The 7535-nt window shown below is 41.1% G+C and overlaps 1 protein-coding gene across 1 annotated transcript in view; it reads right to left on the bottom strand.

Moving 5' to 3' along the window:
- Nucleotides 1-6928, bottom strand: part of kdm6ba (lysine (K)-specific demethylase 6B, a) — an 83304-nt gene extending 76376 nt beyond the window's left edge. Inside the window, exons 1-2 of the mRNA XM_034303611.2 lie at nt 6794-6928; nt 3245-3427 (exon numbers count right to left, since the gene is read on the bottom strand). The gene's annotated coding sequence lies outside the window, so the exon portion shown is untranslated. The remainder of the gene's footprint in view (nt 1-3244; nt 3428-6793) is intronic.
- Between the last annotated feature and the right edge of the window lie 607 nt (nt 6929-7535).

Below are 7535 nucleotides of genomic sequence, written 5' to 3'. Positions count from 1 at the left end.
GTATAAATTCAAGGATTGTTTGTTAACGTGTGTGCGTGCATGAAGGTGACATCCTGCAGAATGTTGGTATGAAGATGAGACATGACTGACAGCCTTGTCGTGAACATTTATCCCATATCGCTATTTATAGAGATGTGATGCAATGAACTTACCAGAAACATGACTATAACTCAATTTCTGTCTCGCACACAACGCCACACACGCACACAATGCCATGCCAATCCAATAGCGATAGACTCTAACCCTGAAAACGTCATTCTCTCCTCACCATCCTTCCTGTAATACACACGCAATACACAGTGTGAATTTATATCTCATGTTGCAGGGCTGAAGGATGAGCTAACTCATAAACGTGACTCCTTGCACCATCACTTACTCTGACCATACACCATTTCTAGCTTTTCTAGGAAGGGTTTCTAAATCCTAGCAACGAAGGGCATCAGAAGGTTTAGGGATACACACTTCATCACATTTAAATGATCACAGTTTATGCTTCTTCAACCAGTTAATGTTGGGTAGTTTTACTTCCTGACTCTAACGCAGTACATCTTATATCATTTGTGTAGGATCATAGTGCAACACACTCACACAGCCCAAGGTCATGGAGTAACACACGTCAAAGAAACCCCAGATAAAAACATCAATTTCAAACCAATCATTTATTCTCTAGCCAGTTATTCTTTATGTCAAGTTCTATACAGAACTGTTAAGGGGGACAACCAAGAACATTTGAACAAGAGTGTAGATTACGATGACAAAACTTTATTTGATTAGAATGACTTTCAATTAAATTGCAACAAATCCTGAGACATGTGTGAGGCCAGCTAAAATGGTGTGTATTTAGCCTTATTTGCTCTCTCTCTGTCCTTAAGCACTCCATTTAGGCTGTACCTCACATATAGAAATGAAGGGGGGGGCAAGATGGCATCACTTCAAGCATTTCCCTAAAATATGCCTATGCACGTTCAGTTGTGTGTGTAGTGCTTTCTTTCAGAGTGTGTATTTTTGTTTCCAAGTCCAAGTCCCACCAGTTCCCTTTAAAAACAGTGCTGCTACTGAACAAGGCGTCTTTCTGCTCATGTTCGCTGGCTTGCTCTCTAAGACACACACATACCATATCGGCCCCATGTGATAATAAATGTCATTCATTTCACATATGGAGAGTGAGAAAATGTGTGCGCGCACATGGCATGAAGAACTAACATTTCTGCTCTCCCAAAGCATCTTTAAATCCATCATTGCAATAAAATCTGTTCTCTACCAGGGAAGCATAATGGGTGATGGCCACAACTATCAGTGCAGAAAGAAAAACAGCGACACATATTAAGCAAAGTCCAATTATCCATCATCATCTGTCATCACACTGTTTAAAAGGCCAAAAAGACCTGTTAAAACAAGCACCTGAGCTCTGGTACAAAAACACAAACAAACCTACTGGATTGATTTCATTCCAGCCACCTTTTAAAAAACACAGCAACATGTTATAAACTATGACAGAGCAAAAATCTTTGATGTCTTAAACAATTAAAGGAGCAGTTTGCAATATTGCAACTGTAATTCCAGTGAAAACATCAACAAGTCTTCACCTTCCCCTCAGCTGACCTCAACTTCTGTTAAAACTACTTATGTTGCCAGATACCCTTTGTTATATATTTATGAAAAGATAAATATCTAAGATATATTTGAAGTCATATGATTATTATGGTTATTCAAAGATTTGATGTATGTGCAACAAGAAACTAATGCTGCAATGATTATTCAGAATAATCGATAATGTCGATTATGAAAAATAATCTGTGTGAATTTTTATATTTGACTACTCAACTATGTAACCAATAACAAATATTTAAAAGCGCACAGGCTGCTATTCCCTGACAGAGTGTAATACCAGAGTGCTTGATTTTTTTATGTAGAAATAAAATATATGCAGCAATTTCATAGTTTACGGAGGTCAGTTATGTTTATATAATTTTTAGCATGTTTAAATGTGGCTTGTTACATTTAACAGCTTGTTAAGCTCTTCATAGTTTAGATAAAGAAGTTACCTTTATTTCTGAGAGTGTATCTAGGATGGGAGATGCGGGTAAAGAGTAGCTGTGGCTATGAGGGGACTCTTTCAAAATAGTGGTGAGCAATATAATTTCATTCAAAATAACAGCAGTATAATGTTACAGATATGATTTTGGCATATTGTAATATGGATAGTAATATGCAGAATTCACAATGCATGTGTTTTGCTTGCACTTGCTCCTTTTTTTTAAAGGCCGAGTTGAATTTGAAATTAGTAACATGTGCGAGCACAGATTCTGACCCATGCAGTCTACCATCGTGATATAATATTAATGAATATTAATAAGGCCAGTACATTTTCATCTTCTAAATAGTTCATTAAATCATTTTCAGTAACCATATTATCCTGCTCAGGGTCATGGTAGATCTGGAGCCTATCCTGGGAACACTGGGAGTGAGGCAGGAATACACTGTGGATGGATCGCCAGTCCATTACGGAGTACGACGCACACACACATTTACACACTCATTCACACATAGGAGTAATTTAGCGTAGCCAATCTACATACTGGCATGTTTTTGGGAGCTGGGAGGAAACTGTAAAACTCACTCAGACACGGGGAGAGCTCCACACAGACAGTAACTCGAGCTCAGGACTGAACTGGGTATTCTAGCGCTGTGAGGCAGCAACACCATCCGCCGCATCACCATGCCACCCCTCTTCAGCAAAACATTAGCTTATGGGTATTAGCTGCCCAATAGTAAAAGTTTTTTTTGTTGCTTTGGGAGCACTAATCCACTTTCCGTCTTTCCAAATATTCCTTTCTTATTTTTGGTAGGTTTTGTTCCTTATGAACACAGATGTGTTCTTATTAAGATCCTAAACAGTAGTATGAAGATTTACATGAAATAAGAAAAAAAAACTCAGTATGTTTAGTCATGTTCACAGAAATGCCAGATACATTCAACCAATGTGACATAACGTCCTTAGCCCTAATCAGCATTACCTTAAAATTATTACCAATATAATTATGTATTGTTATGTACTGTAACATCTATTAGCTATCTAGAAGTAACACTGATGCCTAGGTATATAAATGTCAAATGGAAATGATGTCACTTGGTTGACTAGAAATATCAGGCTTGTAGAATGATTATCATAGTTCTGGAAACATGTTTAAACATTACTGAACATTGCACACACTGAACTTTTAAAGTGAGACTCAAAGAGCACCTGTGTAACTCCATCTTGAACACTTTTCCATGCTCGCGTTTCTTCTGAGTGCAGCTTTTGATCACATTTACTGACTGACTGTCTGGATGCAATGATGATTTCCATGGTGTCTCACGGAGGTTTTCATCCAGAGTGATTCTCATGTTGGCCAACCACGTTTTATCCATGCTGGCCCACAGTCAACTATGGAAAGAATAACAGTTAAATTAGTTTCAGGTAAAGACAGCATGTCGTCTCAGGAATGGAGTACTCGTGCTCCACCTTGTGTTGTGTTGCCTGAGTAACTCTTCTCATTAGCAGATGAAAAAACAAACTGTATTTTATGACATTTTACCTCAAAACCACAAGTGAAGTTTACATAATACTTTAAATCCTATCCAAGTAGACTTACATAGACCATTAAAACAACAAATATAAATTACTGATGTGAATTTTATTAAAAAACAAACAAACAAAAAAAGCTTTAAGAGTTCTACATAATGGAAACACTATGGGTAAATTTAATGTTCCTTGCTCACGCAAGTGGCACCATCTAGTGGATGTTGTTGATCATTCTTAAACCTAATTTTGTCTACACATGTTCACCAAATATAATCTAAAATGATTAAATTCTTCCAGATTAAGCTTTCAACTTTGTTGCAACATACTGAATAATAGTTAATGCATTGATCAGGGATATACCTAGGACTAGATTTGACACAGTTCACTGGATCACTTCTCACTATATGATTTGCATTCTACTGGACAAAAGTGTGTTGTGTATACTTGACTTTCTTCTAAAGATTTGTGTTAGATACTTGATGGATTTATTCATCATGTATCCAGGTGAACGTTTGAGTCCTGCTTATATTGTGATCAAGCTCAGGTTACTGCCACAGGTCCGGAAAGCTGAGTGATGTTGCAGTAGGTGAGGCGTGGTTTAGCAGGAGGGTGTAATTTGGGTGACGAGTTAAAAGGGACGAGCTGGATGCGGCTTGTCCGTGAGTTATTTCCGATGCCCTATTTCTGTTTTCTCTCTCTTCCCACAGTGAGTGGTGTGTGTGTTTGTGTGTGAGCACTGTGCATGTGAACGGCACTGAGCAGCACAAAGTCAGAGTGATCTGGAAAGCTGTGAACTTTGTCATGTCTTTTTTATACAAGCTACAAGTGCAAGCCAAGTCAATGAGAGTTCACAGCTCACCCTGGGTCTGCTGTGCTCTCCCTTCAGAGTGCTGCTCAATTTGTTATAGATCTAAAATAAAGCTGGTGTGTAGGCAGTAGAACACTCTCACATGGATTAAGATAATAAAGAAGAACCACAAAATGAGAAAACCTTATAAATCGATTCTATTTCAACAGGCATAACTGACTCTCTTTTAGTTTGTTTTTTGAGTTCAGTTTCAACCAGGATTATGTTCCTTTTTTTTAGTTTAGTGAACACATACTACATTTGTTACTTACCAGTGAACATACAACAAGAAAAGTCTGTCACTGGACAACAGATATTAAAACTGCTTGGGTAAACAGAGTTTCATTAGACTTTTATTATGAAAATGTAGCCTCTGAGCAGCTATAATCCAGTGCTATCATTTACTACTGTAAATAACACAGATGCAAAAGGACTGAGAATGCTGAGTGAGTTTTTAATCTATGTTAACACTAATGTTAACACTTTAGTGTTCATTCCTATATGAAACCACACACACCATTCAGCCATAACATTAAAACCACAAGTGAAGTGAATAACACTGATTATCTCGTTATAGTGGCACCTGTCAAGTCATGGAATATATTAGGCAGCAAGTGAACAGTCAGTTTTTGAATTTGATGTGTTAGAGGCAGGAAAAATGGGCAAGCATAAAGATCTGAGGGCCAAATTGTGATGGCTAGACGACTGGGTCAGAGCATCTCCAAAACGGCAGGTCCTGTGGGGTGGTCCCAGTAAAAATTGCGCCCAAGGCTCACTGATGCACGTGGGGAGCAAAGGCTAGCCCGTCTGGTCCGATCCCACAGAAGAGCTACTGTAGCACAGACTGCACACAGTGCATCGCAACTTGCTGCGTAGCTGCAGACCAGTCAGAGTGCCCATGCTGACCCCTGTCCACTACCGACAGCGCCTACAATAGGCATGTCAGCATCAGAACTGGACCATGCGGCAATGGAAGAAGGTGGCCTGGTCTGATGAATCACATTTTCTTTTACATCATGTGGACAGCTGTGTGTGTGTGCGTCGTTTACCTGGGGAAGAGCTGGCACCAGGATGCACTTTGGGAAGAAGGCAAGCCGGCGGAGGCAGTGTGATGCTCTGGGCAATGTTCTGCTGGGAAACCTCGAGTCCCGGCATTCATGTGGATGTTACTTTGTCACGTACCACCTACCTAAACATTGTTGCAGACCAAGTACACCCCTTCATGGCAATGGTGTTCCCTAATGACAGTGACCTCTTTCAGCAGGATAATGCACCCTGCCACACTACAAAAACTGTTCAGGAATGATTTGAGGAAAATGACAAAAAGAGTTCAAGGTGTTCACTTGGCATCCAGATTGTGCGTCTGTGGGGTTTGCTGGTCAAACAAGTCTGATCCATGGAGGTGCCACCTCGCAACTTACAGGACTTAAAGGATCTGCTGCTAAAGTCACCTTCAGAGGTCTTGTGGAGTCCATTCCTCGACGGATCAGAGCTGTATTTGACCTACACAATATTAGGCAAGTGGTTTTAATGTTCTGGCTGATCAGTACATGTATCAAAGTTTGAGAGGGTGCTGCTTTAAAGTGAGCAGGTGGACAGCGTTCAGTGATGCGGCGCCCCCTTATGGTGCTGAAAAGAAACTAGCAGAAAGAAAAGGGGGCGGTGACGTAGAGAGGGGAGAGGAGAAAAAACATGGCTCAGGAAAAAAAAAAAAAAAAAAAAAAAAAAAAAAAAATTCAAACGTCCTTCCTGGAAAATCAGCGAACCCGCCACAACTTCACCACATGACATTTCGGGAAGGAAAATACGACCCTGTGTGAGGAGCATGAGCAGGCCTGAGTCTCATTCACTGGCTGCTGCTTCCCTGAACAATGAATTATTTACATACACGACAGCTAGAGATGATTGAACGTGCACGAAGGCGTGACTATGGATGGTTTTGAAATGATGTTTTTAAGCACAGGACCGCGGGGAGATTCCGCTCATGTGCTAATGTAGAGAGAAACTGCAGTGTAACTCCCACTCGCTTCCTGAACACCAGTTAACTATGAGCTCATCACTTTCCATATTACTGGCAAACGGCTTAACTTCTGAATCCCCCATCAAACTGAATGTTAACTCCTAACGCTACAGAGTCTCATATGCTTCTTAAGGACAGTGTACACGCTCCACACGCCTGCAGAAGGTGGCTGAGCGGAAACGAGGAGAATTGAAGCTACAGTGTTGAATCTACGCGCTTTTAAACGTTTCTTAACGTTGAAGAAAATTTGCTGCGTATTTAGCGCGCAGCGTTACGTCACATGCCGAGCCCTGAAAAGCCTGAGGATAGAACGCCTTTTTTTTCTTTTTTTTCTTAAAGATAGACAAAGTGTTGCTCTTACCTGGTAATGCGCGAAGGTTTGAGCTGGGAGGCGGCTTGCTTCTCATTGTAAAAAATAAATAAATAAATAAGAAGAAGAATCCTCCTAGAGCAAAATGCAACTGCGCAGTTTCTTCTCCCGCGCCGAGTGAACGTCGCGCTGACACGCAGCACAAATCCTCAGCGGCTTCAAAGTCACAATTCCCAATGCAAATACCCTGCGCTTGATCTTTCACTGCTGCTATTCACCTCAACTCTACACACACACACACACACACACTCTTCTCTGACGAAGCTGTGATCGGTGATGTGAACGTGGCCATGCACAAACATCAGTGACACGGCGACCAAAACGTTCTAGTCTTTTCCAAAAAGGCCCAACATGAACATCAACATCCCCATCATGCTCATAATCATCATCACCTTCATCGTGCACCCTGCACTGAGGAACTGCAATGTCTCCTGTGAAAAGAAGTACGCCTCAGTTGTGAAAGGAATAAATCCGTGGTCATGCCACAGTGGAGGAAAGCCGCGTCCCGCATGCAGGTCCGCTGAGGTGATCAGACATGACGCTCTGATTTCCTGTCAGCACCGGGCTCATAACGCGGAGCAGCCTTGCAAATTGCGCAGTTTTAATTCCACATTACCTCGAGGACACGCTTGTGCCTGTCGCCTTGATGTTTCAGTGTAGATCCCCGCTCTTTCTGCCTCTCCCATGCAGGTTATTTTCGGTGGACGAGTCTTGCACTGCCCCGCCTCTCTTC

This window comes from Pangasianodon hypophthalmus, chromosome 4 (genome assembly GCF_027358585.1).
Source record: "Pangasianodon hypophthalmus isolate fPanHyp1 chromosome 4, fPanHyp1.pri, whole genome shotgun sequence".
Lineage (NCBI taxonomy): Eukaryota > Metazoa > Chordata > Actinopteri > Siluriformes > Pangasiidae > Pangasianodon > Pangasianodon hypophthalmus.
The sequence above is the reverse complement of the archived record's forward strand: the minus strand, read 5'-3'. Positions and strand labels throughout refer to the sequence as shown.